Genomic DNA, 13,085 nt, shown 5'->3' with positions numbered 1-13,085 from the left:
TGGATTACAGCTTGCCGGACCTGGATATAGAGTATAGTTGCTTGCTGGACACAGATAGATAGCTGAAGAGAAAGAATGTATGGCATTCCCGATGGTCAACAAATATTTTTGCGGCTTCTCTTACAGCAAATTTGGGATCAATTTTGGCATAAAGTTCAGTTAAATGGCAAAAATCAATGTGAGCAGGTTGCAACTTTTTATTGGAAAATACCGCATATTTGAACCTATGCCGTTTGCAATGATGCAGCTTGATTGAAATTATGCCTTTTCATGTGCGAATAATTGACATTTTTGTATCTGCCATGGCAGCAATCAAACGGACACATTAAAGCAAAAGTCGTATGCTTTTGAGTTGAACCTGAAGAATGTTATACATTTTAATTACCAAATTATGGCAATTAATGCGAAAATCGCGTTATAACGTTTCATTAATTTGGCATTCAATTAATAAACATTAATTCCGGAAAGAATTTGGCGTGCTTTCCAGTTAAGCAAAACCATTTTTTCAGCATAAATGTTGCAAAGGATGTCAGAGAAAGTTTCGTATATTCGTATATTAATAAATGAATGCCGATTATTAAAAATAGATATAAATGTCTTATATGCGTTTACACCTAAGCTGAAAGAAAATCGCATAACAAGGCGTTTCATATTTGTGAACAAATAAGTATTATATAAACAAATCAAATAATAGATGTTCGTTTTAGCTTTTGTTATGTGCTATGAACTTGACAGACGGATTTGGCCTTATCGTTTCAGCACGACGTGCTGCTTAGCACTATATATAGCTTTTGGGTTCGAAGAAGTCCTTTGTTAAACACACACACCTCCACACACACACACACAAAGGCTATAAAATTTAGCGACACATTGTAAACTTTTCAGTTGCAGCTGAATCTTGATTTGTATGGAACAACAGACTATCTGATGGTGTTTGGCGTTCGCATTTATTACGTGCAGCCTTTGGTTGCGTGCTGGCCAATTTGAGGATAATTTATTAACTTGGTTCGTTCCGTTAATGCAATTTTCAGATAAATAGCCACGCGCCATAAAATTACCGGCTATAATAAATAATAATCATAATGCGGATGGGCGGGTAGTCTTGCAATCGTAAAGTGAGAACAGAAAGCGAAAATGAAAAAAAAAATAATTTATATATATATATATGTGCTTATATAAAAAAAAGAGAACATAATAAAGTAACGATAGCTTTCCGTAAAGAGAGGGAGAGTGAAAGAGAGAGTTAGTGAGAGAGAGTGAGAGCAAGCGATTGTGTGTGTGAAAGTGATAACAAACACAGCAAACACAGTGAGGGACCTAAAACATTAAATACCCTTACAAGCTTGCATTTAACATATATTTTTAAACTTATATATTTAAAGCATAATAAGGTTTATTAGTTTGGGAAAAAATAGAATAAGTTGATCAAATATATGAAAAAATAAAAAAAAAAGAAGACAAATATTCAATTCAACATTTCTTCCTATTAAAAAAAATCTGGCCGATTCGTGGCAAGGCAATTGGAATGTAAAAAAATCTGGTAGAGAGCTTAGTTTTGTTCTGCTTTGAAGGTGACATCTACGTGATGTGGTTTGGATCAGAGTACTCTATTATAAAGCAGAGATTTCGTATACAAAATCTTAGCCCATTGAAACACAGCTGACGATGAAGTTATTGTAACATAAATGTACTTCATTTTTTGCATTGGCATTATTTAAAGCTGTTTTGACTTTTCATGAATTTAAAGAATGATCAGAATCTTCGAAGAAAAAAACAACACACTTAAATGTCCTAGGCAGTCTAATGTGGATTGTGGACTTTAATAGACGGCAATTGAAGCCCACAAACCACATGCCCACTCATCTATATTCATATTCATAATATATCACTTAAAATAGGCGCGATTTTGAATGGTAAGTTTATTTAATTTAAAAACTTTTGTACTATATAGTTTAATAAAACGGTATCAAAAGAATCTATTACAACGAAGGTATAACTGATTTTGGATTATACACCCTAACGCAGCAGCTGCACAGTATTTATCTAGATGTGTGTAGTGTGTGAATACTAACAAATAAATATATATATAGGTAGAAGTTTGATAAGCCTAACGATGCAGGTCATATCCGTGTCGAGTAATCTCGACACGAGCATGCTTACATATTTGTTTTTTTCTCTCTTTTTTTTCTTCTGCTAAATACCAGATTAGCTGTGTATGAATGTGTGTGTGTGTGTGTGCTTAAATGCATTGACACATCTGTTTTCATTGCTCGCTCGCAAAAAGCGGTCGAAAAATGCGAGTCAGGTGCAGGACTCAAAATTGAAAAGCATAAATATGTATAGCACAACGCCGCGAACATAAGGTTATTATGCGGTCTTACACATACAGCATATAACACACAGTAAATGTGTATGCATATGTATGTGGAAACGTTTATATAAGAATTTAATGGCGCTCTTAAAAAGCGTCATCGTGAAGCTGAAATTGGCCCGGTTTCGGATTTGGGCGCTAGGGGATCGCATGTATTTTGGCCTTTTCACGAAATGGATGTACATAGAGGTCAGAGGGCTGGCTATTGAAGCACTGATGGAATAAGACGGAGAGAGAGAGAGAGAGAGAGAGAGAGAGAGAGGAATAGTTCTTCATATACTTACTATGTAAAGGTATTTTGATTTTTTCACAAAGTATGAAAATCAAAAAAGAGAAGGTTTTCAAGCCCAATCAAAGCATATACAGAATTCATGAGCAGTATCAATAGGTGGGCTAATATGTTGCCATGTTCCACTGCCTGGCTCTAGATCTTTAGCTGGCTATTGCTTCGTTGTTTGACTGCAAGCAGGTTTTTTTTCTACGGTGGCTATTTGGTTGTTCCTATCTAATATATTTACATATACACAACCGTTTCGAATCGGATTTGTGAGCCACAAATCTGCAAGGGTATTCAAGCTTTGGCTTGCCGCAGACAGCCGTTATTTGTTGTTGTTTTTTTTTTTTTTTTATTATTAAAAAGTGTTCCTTTCATGCTCACAATATCTGAAAGTCTCTCTGCGGTCTGAGTTACGTGCAATTATGGCGGCCTGGTACTCGCATTCACAATGGAAAAACGACCCTGGCCAATGCTGCAGCAGCCAAAGATGATGAAGTAGCAGAAGAAGCAGACTGAACAACATAACTACAAAGAAAAACGAAAAAAGAAAAAACCAAAAACAAAATGTAAAAAAGAGCTGAGAAAAACTTGCCAAATGAGAAATCTCAGACAGAACAAAAGCCGCACAAAACATGGCCTCAAAATTATTGGCAGAAATAACAAAACACAGGCAACAACAATGCATAATAATAATAATAATAGCAACAGGCTGGCGGGCAGCAACAACCACAACAACAACAACAACAGCTAGTACAACAACTAAACAAAGATAAACAAAATGCCTTTGGGGCGACGGGCACAGACAAATATTTTTTAATGCGACAAAAATGCTAATGAATCAGAGAGCAAAGGAATCTGATGAAAAACAAACAGACAATCAGAATGAAAATGAAAATGAAAAAGGTAATGGAAACAGCACACGCAAACGCACACTATCACACACCCGCACACCCGCACACCCGCACATCCGCACACGAGCACAAACACACGCGCACGGAGTAAAGCACAAAATGAACGCTCAATTGCTTCATGGAGTAGCTCAATGGGGATCCAAATTTGAATTCCAATCGCTGTGCACATGGTAGCCCAATGGCGCTTACGCTGGCTCAATGGATTATGTGTATCCTGGTTTAGAGATGCGCATCTCGTGTGCTCAGCTGGTGTCCAAAAAGCTAGCATGTGTGTTTCACATATCATCTGAAGGAAGCCAAGTAAATGTGGCGAAACACAATCTAAGACACGACAATTTGAGAAAAGTTGTGTTGTGTAAAACTCTCAAACGAATTTATGTGCCTGTGTCGACGCGTGTCACGCGCTCATCTCTATGTCTATGGGCTATTGTCCAGCATCGCTCTTGTCATGAATGACAAACCAATGTATTTTTTCCCAGAAATCGCAGCGCGAAGCTGACAAAAAAATTCTCTATATTATTGCGCAGCGGACAAAGGTAACAAATGCGGAGAAATAAAAACCATATGTGGCTCGTTTAAATTGTTCGCACTGCTCTCGCGTTTGTCTAGCAGCTTGTATTTCATTTTATTTGAGCAACATTTAGTCATATTTTTGCTTGAATAGTTTTTTCATGCACATTTCACACATTTTCGTATGCATCAGTTTTTCTTTTTTTGTTAGAGGACTTTTGAGCTCACATAAATTTGCATATTTATTTTGAAGCCAAATATTTTTTCAAACTTAATGTGTACTCTGATATCAACATTTTCGCTGGACTCGTTGCTATATTGTTGAGCTTAGATTTAGTTATTGAGCAAGTTTTTTATTTTCTATATGATACTATGTGTGGTAAGCAATAGAATGTTCTAGAAAATGTGAGCCTAGAAAGCAGCATAAAGAATTGTATTATTATTCTTAAAGAACTCCTTAATATATCTTGTATATGTTGTCTATAATTGTATTATGTTTTTAAATTATATTTTGTTGTATATACATGTATTTTTTGATTTATTAACAGCATGAGCTAGTTAAATGGCGTTCCGTGTTATTATTGCTTCAATTAAAACGTTAAGCTAAAAGATATAAATTTAGATCTTGGCTATGGCCATTTCAATTGTCTGGTTTTTACTCTATTTTTGACATTTTAATATGTTGATTTCATGTCAAGTGAAAAGCGTAAAGCTAGTTTAATAAAGATGCATTGGCCTTTGAATGGCTTGAATGCATAAAATGTGGTTAATGTGTATCATACATTATTAATTTGAGCGCAAGTGTGTAAATAATTCCTCTAAACTGAAGACGCCTTGGGCTTCACTTAAATGTATATTAGTTTTCTATCTAAGGTACAATAAAATGCATGCTGTGCATAACTAATTAAATTAGTTGAAAAAAAAAAACAGAGCATGTGCGAGCTGTGCATGCCCGATTGGAGCACATTCACTTGATTGCTTTGTCGGTTAACCACAAGCAAACGATTTAAAATATGCATGTCAACTAACTGCAAAACTGAATACAATATTTTGTGCCGGTGTGTGTGCTGTCTATGTGTGTGTGCTGCCTGACTTATTTGCTGAAGCAATTAATGTGATGGCTTAAGGGCCATCGGGCGCTATGCCGCCATAGCCAAGTATTTTCGGGGCTTAATCTGAAAGCCGCACACACTAAAACCAAGGGGCTTAAGTAATTATGCATGCCATTTGTTGTTGTTGTACTTGTATGTGTTTATTGTTTTTTGTTTGTATTTTTGTTTTTTTTGTTTTTTTTTGTTTTTCTGTGGCATGGCATGGGCGATAAGCGCAACCAGCACGGCGGCAAAAGACAATTCGAATGACACATAAAACAAACACAAATACGCATGCAAAACACATGAATACACTTACGTATGGCAGTTGTTGTTGTTGTTGTTGTTGTCGTGGTTGTTGTTGCTGTTGTTGTCGGAGGCATTGGAGACATGGGCACATGCAAATTTATCATTTGTGTTGGCACAAATTCGTGTCTGCCTTGTGAATGACACGAAAAAGGCAATTTAAACTGCACACACGCACACACACACATATGCACACACACATGCACACACACACACGGACACAAACACTTAAGCATGTGAGTGCTGCTCCACAAACATTGACGTTTCGCATTAGAGCAGTCGACGACATTGCTACGCTGCCGCCGCAGGCATTACAACAATTTCATGCGCCACCCGCCACCCGGCGCGTCAACAAGCATAAGCAATAGTAGCAACAACAGCAACAACAACAACAACTGGCAGCGCTTATCAGTGGCTACAACAATCAGGCAGGCAGCCAGCCAGCCAGGCAAGTCGCAGCAAGCTAGCTCAGCGGAGCGGGCCGCAAAAAAGCAGTCGAGCAGCAGTTACAAGAGACAACGACCCCAACGGCCAAATGACAGGCCAGCAAATTCACACACGCACACACACACACAGTCGTAGACCGTTATCACTTATGGGCTGTTGCTACACTTAGACAACCGCACTGCACAGTGGCATAAAAGAGCGCGCCTGAATTACTGCATAAATTTTACAATACCCATACATTATATGGGCACAGAGCTCTACTTAAAAATGTTACATTTTCACATATATATTTATAAAAATTAAATTATTAACATTCACTGGACATAAAAGGTAACTATTCTTTATAAATAATATATGCATAGGCATATTTGGCGCTTTGCGTACCACAGTACCCGAAAATGTGTATGTTCTTTTTGCTTCTTGCTAGTTTTCCATAGTTTTGTACACTTTCTTTACATTGGGTGTGTTTGGTGAGAAAAACGGTTTCCATTGGCATGTGTGGAGAGGGTATAATTGAGAGGGGCTGGGAGTGTAGGGCGACGACAACGACTACATCGACAACTTTGTGCACATTTTTATTAGCAGGCGACTGGCTGAAAATTATGGCCTCTTTTGTGTGTGTGTGTGTGTGTATGTGTGTGTGTGTGTGTGTTAGAGTGTGTGTATATGTGTGTGCATACTTGTACTAATGAGACAATTTTCACTAGTTTCGTGTGCGTGTGTTGACTTAAATTTGATCCCTAATGAACTGTCGCTCTGACTTGTTGCTTTGCGGCTGCCCACAGCAACAAAAAGTAGACCTCATGCCCAGCTCCAAGTCCACGCGTCCATGCGTCCATGGGTCTCTGGGCATGCGAGTACTCATCTCTCTTTCAGCTGTCACATTAGCTCGCCTTTATTGTTTGTGTGCTCGCGCCTGTGTGTGTGTGTGTGTGTGTGTGTGTGTGTGTGTGTCTGTGGCTGTTGTAAGCGTTTCAATTAGTGTTTGGCAAACTACAACGCCCCTAACCGCCAACAGTCACGCCCCTACCCAAAGGCAAGTGTCTGTTTGCCAGGCTTTTCTATGTTCATACACATGAATATATATAAGTTGCCAACTCTTTAACAATGCATATGAATATATGAACTTTACGCACACTTCCAAGCATTTTATGCCCGAAATAAATATGAGTCTGTTGTTTAAGTTGCGCTTCAGATTTATCTTTGAGCTGGGGGCTCAGTGTTAAGCCTGCTCCAGGGACCAACAGATTAAAACTTTCTGTATACATGACCAATTCATGTTGATGTGAGCCATGCGCCATGTGCTCGTAAAGTGGCCAGAAAGTTATCGAGGCAGCCACAGCTCGGACTAATATGGATACATTTGTTAGTTAATTTTAAATTTTAAAATTGGATTCTTTGTGTATTTTTCTATTTACAACTAACAAAGCCAAAGTTGAAGTTTTGGCCTTAAAAGCGGCCGAACCGAACAAAGCATTTTGGGGCTGAGGAAAAGTGTTGCAAGACAATATAAAATGTGTGTGCGTAGTATATAAATTAATGAGAAGGTACAGAAATGTCAGGGTTGAAGGTGATTCTATGCCTTTGCCTAGACCCAAGCTGGCAAACGGAACAGGTTTCAACCAGATACTTTTATTTTCGTCGATCAAGCCAATCTTAAGTCGGATTGCAATGAATCCAAATTGTGTTAATTCGAATTCCTCAAAAGGCTTCTTAAATGGAAGATAAAAAAGCAAAAGAACATTTAATTTTTCTTTGTGCATATCTCAAAGCGTAGCACTCGACGCGCTTGGGCAATTAACGATTGGCAATAGGCAGGTTGAACCGAGGCGAAATGTTTTGCATTATTCGGAGGTGTACAAGCTATTGGCTTTGCGGAATATATAGCACATATCATGAAATAAGTTTTAGAGACAAAGCGGAGATCATGATCTTGCTTTTCATCAGATTCAGTCAAGGACAACGACTTTTGGGGCGTGCTTGAAGAAAACGTAAATATTTATCGACTGAGCCAAGCGAACTCTGTAAAAATCTACACAAGTGCCGATTTCGAGGCGCAACACTTTAATTTAGGCCAATTTTTATGCACCAATGCCAATGATAATGTCAAGAGCATGACAATGGGGCGTTTGATGATTATTTTTGATGAGTAATAGACCAGAGCGTCAATGGCAATGGCAATGGCTGTGTTAATGCTTTCGCCTCGCTTATCCTTATCGTTCCGATGCCAATAAGTGTGAGAGGGGAACGAAACCAAAACCAAAACCAAAAACAAAAACAAAAACAATACAAAACAAAATAAAAATTGTATAAATATTTTTATTACGTTATCGATTGCGATTACTGTTTGGCATATCAGTAAATAAATTAAAAGTAAAAGATGAGCAATGCATCATAAAAACAAATGCAAAGAAATATCAGCGCGGTTATTCTATGTATTTTCTAATAATGCCGAAGATGCAATACCCTCACGCGCTGCTCGAAGAGAAGTCGAGCTTATAACGATCTAGCTAGGTGATATTGCGAATCTGCTGTTGACCTCTATAAGGAAGATTGAGTGAAGTCTCTGTCAAAGGAAGAACTAGAAATGGGCAAGTGGAGCCAAAATGTTTGCCTGATGAGTTACTATGCTCCATTTACAGGCACCCTGGAGCGCAATGTATAAAATAGGGTGGTTCCATTTGCGATATAAGGTAAAGCAATAACCACGTAACAATAAATCATCAAACACACACACAAACACACCCACAAAGACTGAAGCACAGGTGGATTAGAGAAATACGCTTAAACAAAAAAAGAACTAAACCGAAGTTTTGCATATTTAATGAATCGCGCACATTATGCATTGCAGGGGAAAATGTGGTATTGGCCCTAGGCCACTCGAAATCGGAATCGTAATCGAACCATCGATGCGTTTATTATTTATGACACGAATTCACACACATGCAGAGAAATTCATTGAATTAATTATGACAAGCCATGAGTTTATTTACGATCAATGTAGATTACAAATACATTATCGTTTTGGCCGAGGTGATTAGTTCGATTATGGGGTAGCCAGAGCTTTACTATCTAACAGTTCCGGAATGGTACGCCATGATAACGGCCAAATAAGAAAGCCGTCGAACTCAAACACGGTAGGTTTATGAGTTTGTGTTAAGCTAATAACTTTATGCCTTGACCAGGCCACACTCTTTGCTTGGCATATTTATAAACACAGTGCATATATGTATGTGCATACATTTAAATAATAAATAAGAAATCTATAGTAAACCCTACCCTTAATTGCCCTGCTTTGGTTGTCCAGCACAAGTTTGCAAATAGGTTTTGCATGTCAGGCAAATACAACTTTTGTGAACTTGCCATTTTTAACAAGCTTCAACGGGTTTTGTTTTTATAAATGCGGTTTACTTGTGCTTATTAAAATTCTATTTAAATTTTATTTTAAATTTTTAATAGCATACCTTTTGGGGCAGTCGCACTAAGCATACAAAATATTAAAATGAAACTGTCGAAAAAAACAAATGCAGCATACACAAAATATTCTTGTTGACAGTTAGTTATTTGCATTTCGTTTTTAAATAAGTTAACTATCACAAGCTTCATGCGTTTTTATTTTTGTTCACTTCAAACTTTTTAAAAACTTTTGCGTTGAAAACCAAACAGAAAAACAACATGCACACATTTGACATAGTTTTTGTAAATTAACATTGCAGCATAAAACAATTTTAAGCAAATTACTAAAAAGTCTCGAGCTTGTAAATTTAATGAAATTGTAACTTGATTTCAAATTTAAATACCTGTTATTTTATTTCCAGCTGAATTTCGAAAACAGTTTATTTTGCTTGATATTGATGGAGTTCTTGCTTGCTTCTAATGACACATTAAAAAAAAAAAAAACAAATGCACGCAACGAATTTAAATTTTAGATTTTAAATTCGGATTAGGCGTAACAACAAAAAAAAAAAAAATTCCAGCAAAAAAAAATGAACAATAACAAGAGCACAGAGTAAAAGGTTAAGCACACAAAAGCGTCGATTTGAGCAAGGCTCAGATTCAAAATTCAGTTACTGACTTTACTGTCGCTGCGTCGCCTGCTGTTGTGTACGTCAAGCTTGGCACTGGGCAGCAGCGCCTAACAACACGCTGCTTCAGGTTCCCGGGAAAAACTAAACTGTTGTTACACTTGATGCATGCGTTCAAGCAGGGCCACAGCCACACAGCCACAGCCAACGCCAATGCTATTGCCATACGACAGTCGACTGTCGACAACCGACAGTCGCAGACGCCGCACGAGCGAAATCCGAAGCGCAGCGCACTATAAAACGAACGAGTGTGCCAAGGTGCTCAGTGGGTGGCGCGGGCTGATGGGTGTCTGTGGGTGGCTGGCGGGCGGGCGGTACAAAAGCGCCACAAGTGCATGGCATGCTCGCGCTTTTGTCACCCTGCCGCTCTGTCAGCCAGTCAGTTTAGCTAGTCAGTCGGCGAGTGCGACAACAACAAAAAAAAAAAAAAAAGAAAACCAAAATTCAAATGGCAGCTGGCAGTTGCCAGCTGTGACCAGGCTGGGGAAATGACAATGTGAAAGCTTTTCTTGTTTCAATGCTGAATGCTGGCGCTGAGCACAGCGACCAGCATAAAAGTATGCAAAAGCTTTTCGCAAAGCTTCTCGTGTCTGGCTGCGTGCGTGCCTGGCTTCGTGCGTGCGTGCTTGCAGATGCAACAGCTTCATTCAATACAAACAAACAGCTATTGTGTAGACACATATACATGTATATGCATGGAAAAACCAATCCCTGCTTGGATCATAGTTGTGGGCATTAGTTATTACCAATAATTGGAAATAATTAGGCTAGCATGTTTTGTTATTTCATAGGAAGTCCCAACAGACATGTTTTGAATACGACTTTCGTATAGATTCCACGGAAATGGCCATCAGCCCTTAGCTCGGAATTTCGATGTGCAAAACAATTTTCATGCTCTGAACACGATTCTGGTATCAATTCCATGGGCATATGTCCAGCTTCCATGCACAGGTCTTTATTATGCAGAAAAACTAAATGTGAAAGTTATATTTTGTTATTATCAAGATACGGATATTTTGTTATGTGAGCACTATTTGATTGAAAGGAATGCGAGCTGTCTAAAGCATGGCTCGAAGATGTTGTTAGTAAAATTTGATTTTCTTAATTTTCGCTATTGGTTCTACAAGTATTGAAGAACATTTAACATTTGTTATTGCTTCTACTAGAAGGGAAAAATATTCAATAAGGATGTTTGTCAGCTTTCCATTTTTTAAATATTTATTCAGCTGGTTCGCGGAATTGAAGAACTTTTTATATAGTTTGCTTATATTTTCATAATAATTTTGAAATATAATTCAATTGATTTAATATGCTTATCAATCTCGCCTTATAATCATTTTTTGATTAATATTTTTTACACAATAATACTATCATAACGTGATGTATTTATAATAAATTATTTACCATTTGGCTTAAGTACTTTTTTTTTAAATTCAGAGCTGCAGGCCGAGCTGTTTATTCCATTTTATTTTTTCTCCATTAGGCATGCTCTGTCAGTTTCTATGAAATTAATATGAAAATGGAACTGGGAGCGGCTGATTTATATATATTTATATATACATATTTTTTGTTTGGAATTAAACACAAAGTGCATCTGCTTTGTGGGCTTTGCGTTGCTGCTGGCTTGGGTCACATACACAGCGTGCTTAATTTGCAAACTTTCGAATTTATCCTTTAAAATAGTTTTAATGAGTATGTATATCTGTATTCTACGGTTTGTAAAAGCAAACTTTTTGATACGAGCATAAGTTAACTAAGTCTTAGATTCTCAGGAATCTGTTTATATGCCAAATAGCTATCGGACTTTGTTAGCAGTAAGGACAAATGGCGCTGGCTTAGATCTCAGTAAATTGATTTCATAAATAACATTTTGTCTGAGCTCTAGACGAATATTGAAATTTTTGCTTTTGCAACGATGTGGTCAGCGACAGAGGCCGTAGCGAAGGATAGTGAGGGGGTGAGAAGGAACTGCGCTAGTTACTTATTGCACGGCCACGTACAGTTTTGAATTGCGTTGACATATTTATTACAATTTCTTATATCACACTTTTCGTGAAATCCGCCTTTATGGGTGGAAAATGACAATCAAAGGTTATTTGGACGGAGCTTTAAGTTTCGCACAATCAGCTTGAAGCTTATTGTCAAATTGAAATAAAAACCTAAAAACCTAAATAGTTTTTCCGGCAATTCAGCAATTCGGAAATTCCATCCGCAACTGCGGAAAATGTGTGAATACTGTTTTTATGATCAATTTCTTTATTTACTTCGACTTCAACAGGCCCCACTTCCATGCTTTAAAGCACGCTTGTCATATGCAGCAGAACTTTACCCAAACTGGTTTTTGCGGGCTCCCGAAATTCGACTCTTGTTTGAGGCAGAAAGTACAATGCGCAGTTGCTATATGATCCATTCTAATTACGGAAAGAGAGCTGAAATCAAACAGTTGCCGGCGTTAATTATGTGCGACAAATCAAATAGCATGTTTCGACATGAGAGGTGCCTACGACAATTGACAGAAATAGCTGCCACAATAATAAATATTAAAACTGACTAAGGCCTGGTAACATTAATTGTTGTTGGTTGCAGGTGCCAAATGCAAGCGGCGCGGCAGCACCACAAAATCGCACAACGGCACGTGCCAACTGTCAGTGGAAATCGAGCAAATAGGTAAATAGACTATCGATTTTAGTCACACGCAGTTAGGCACAACAACAACCGCTGCAGCAACGACGTCGCCATCAACAACAGCAGCCAAAATCGGTGACAATAAATGTGATCGGCCAGAACATACGCTAGGTCAATCTTAGAAGCGAGCGGAATAAACATACAGATGCATGTCAAATATTTAATAAATTATGCTGAAACTCTAGCATTATAAGTATGTCAGACAAGAAGAGCGCATTTAATTTATCAATTATGATTGATGTCAGTTTAATGTGAACATATATCCAGAGGTTCGGTGCTTGTTAGTTTTAGTAGTAGATATTATATCTTAAGAACTGGTCTGAGCAAACTGCAATAAGTTGAAATGATGAAACCACAGATTTTGGCTTCTGAGTGAGATGGGCATAGGCATATCGTTGAGAC

The 13,085-nt window shown here is 37.9% G+C and overlaps 1 protein-coding gene across 2 annotated transcripts in view; it reads right to left on the bottom strand.

Moving 5' to 3' along the window:
* The window catches only part of LOC6631446 (ras-related protein Rap-2b), a 44,049-nt gene extending 33,947 nt beyond the window's left edge, over nucleotides 1-10,102 (bottom strand). The window contains exons 1-2 of one of the 2 annotated variants that reach the window (XM_002055648.4): nucleotides 9,989-10,102; nucleotides 9,714-9,786 (exon numbers count right to left, since the gene is read on the bottom strand). The gene's annotated coding sequence lies outside the window, so the exon portion shown is untranslated. Of the gene's footprint in view, nucleotides 1-9,713 lie in introns of both variants that reach the window. The other variant, XM_070210005.1, reaches the window with a different exon arrangement.
* Nucleotides 10,103-13,085: the final 2,983 nt, after the last annotated feature.

This window comes from Drosophila virilis, chromosome X, assembly GCF_030788295.1.
Source record: "Drosophila virilis strain 15010-1051.87 chromosome X, Dvir_AGI_RSII-ME, whole genome shotgun sequence".
Classification (NCBI taxonomy): domain Eukaryota; kingdom Metazoa; phylum Arthropoda; class Insecta; order Diptera; family Drosophilidae; genus Drosophila; species Drosophila virilis.
This window is presented reverse-complemented; position numbering and strand designations above follow the sequence as displayed.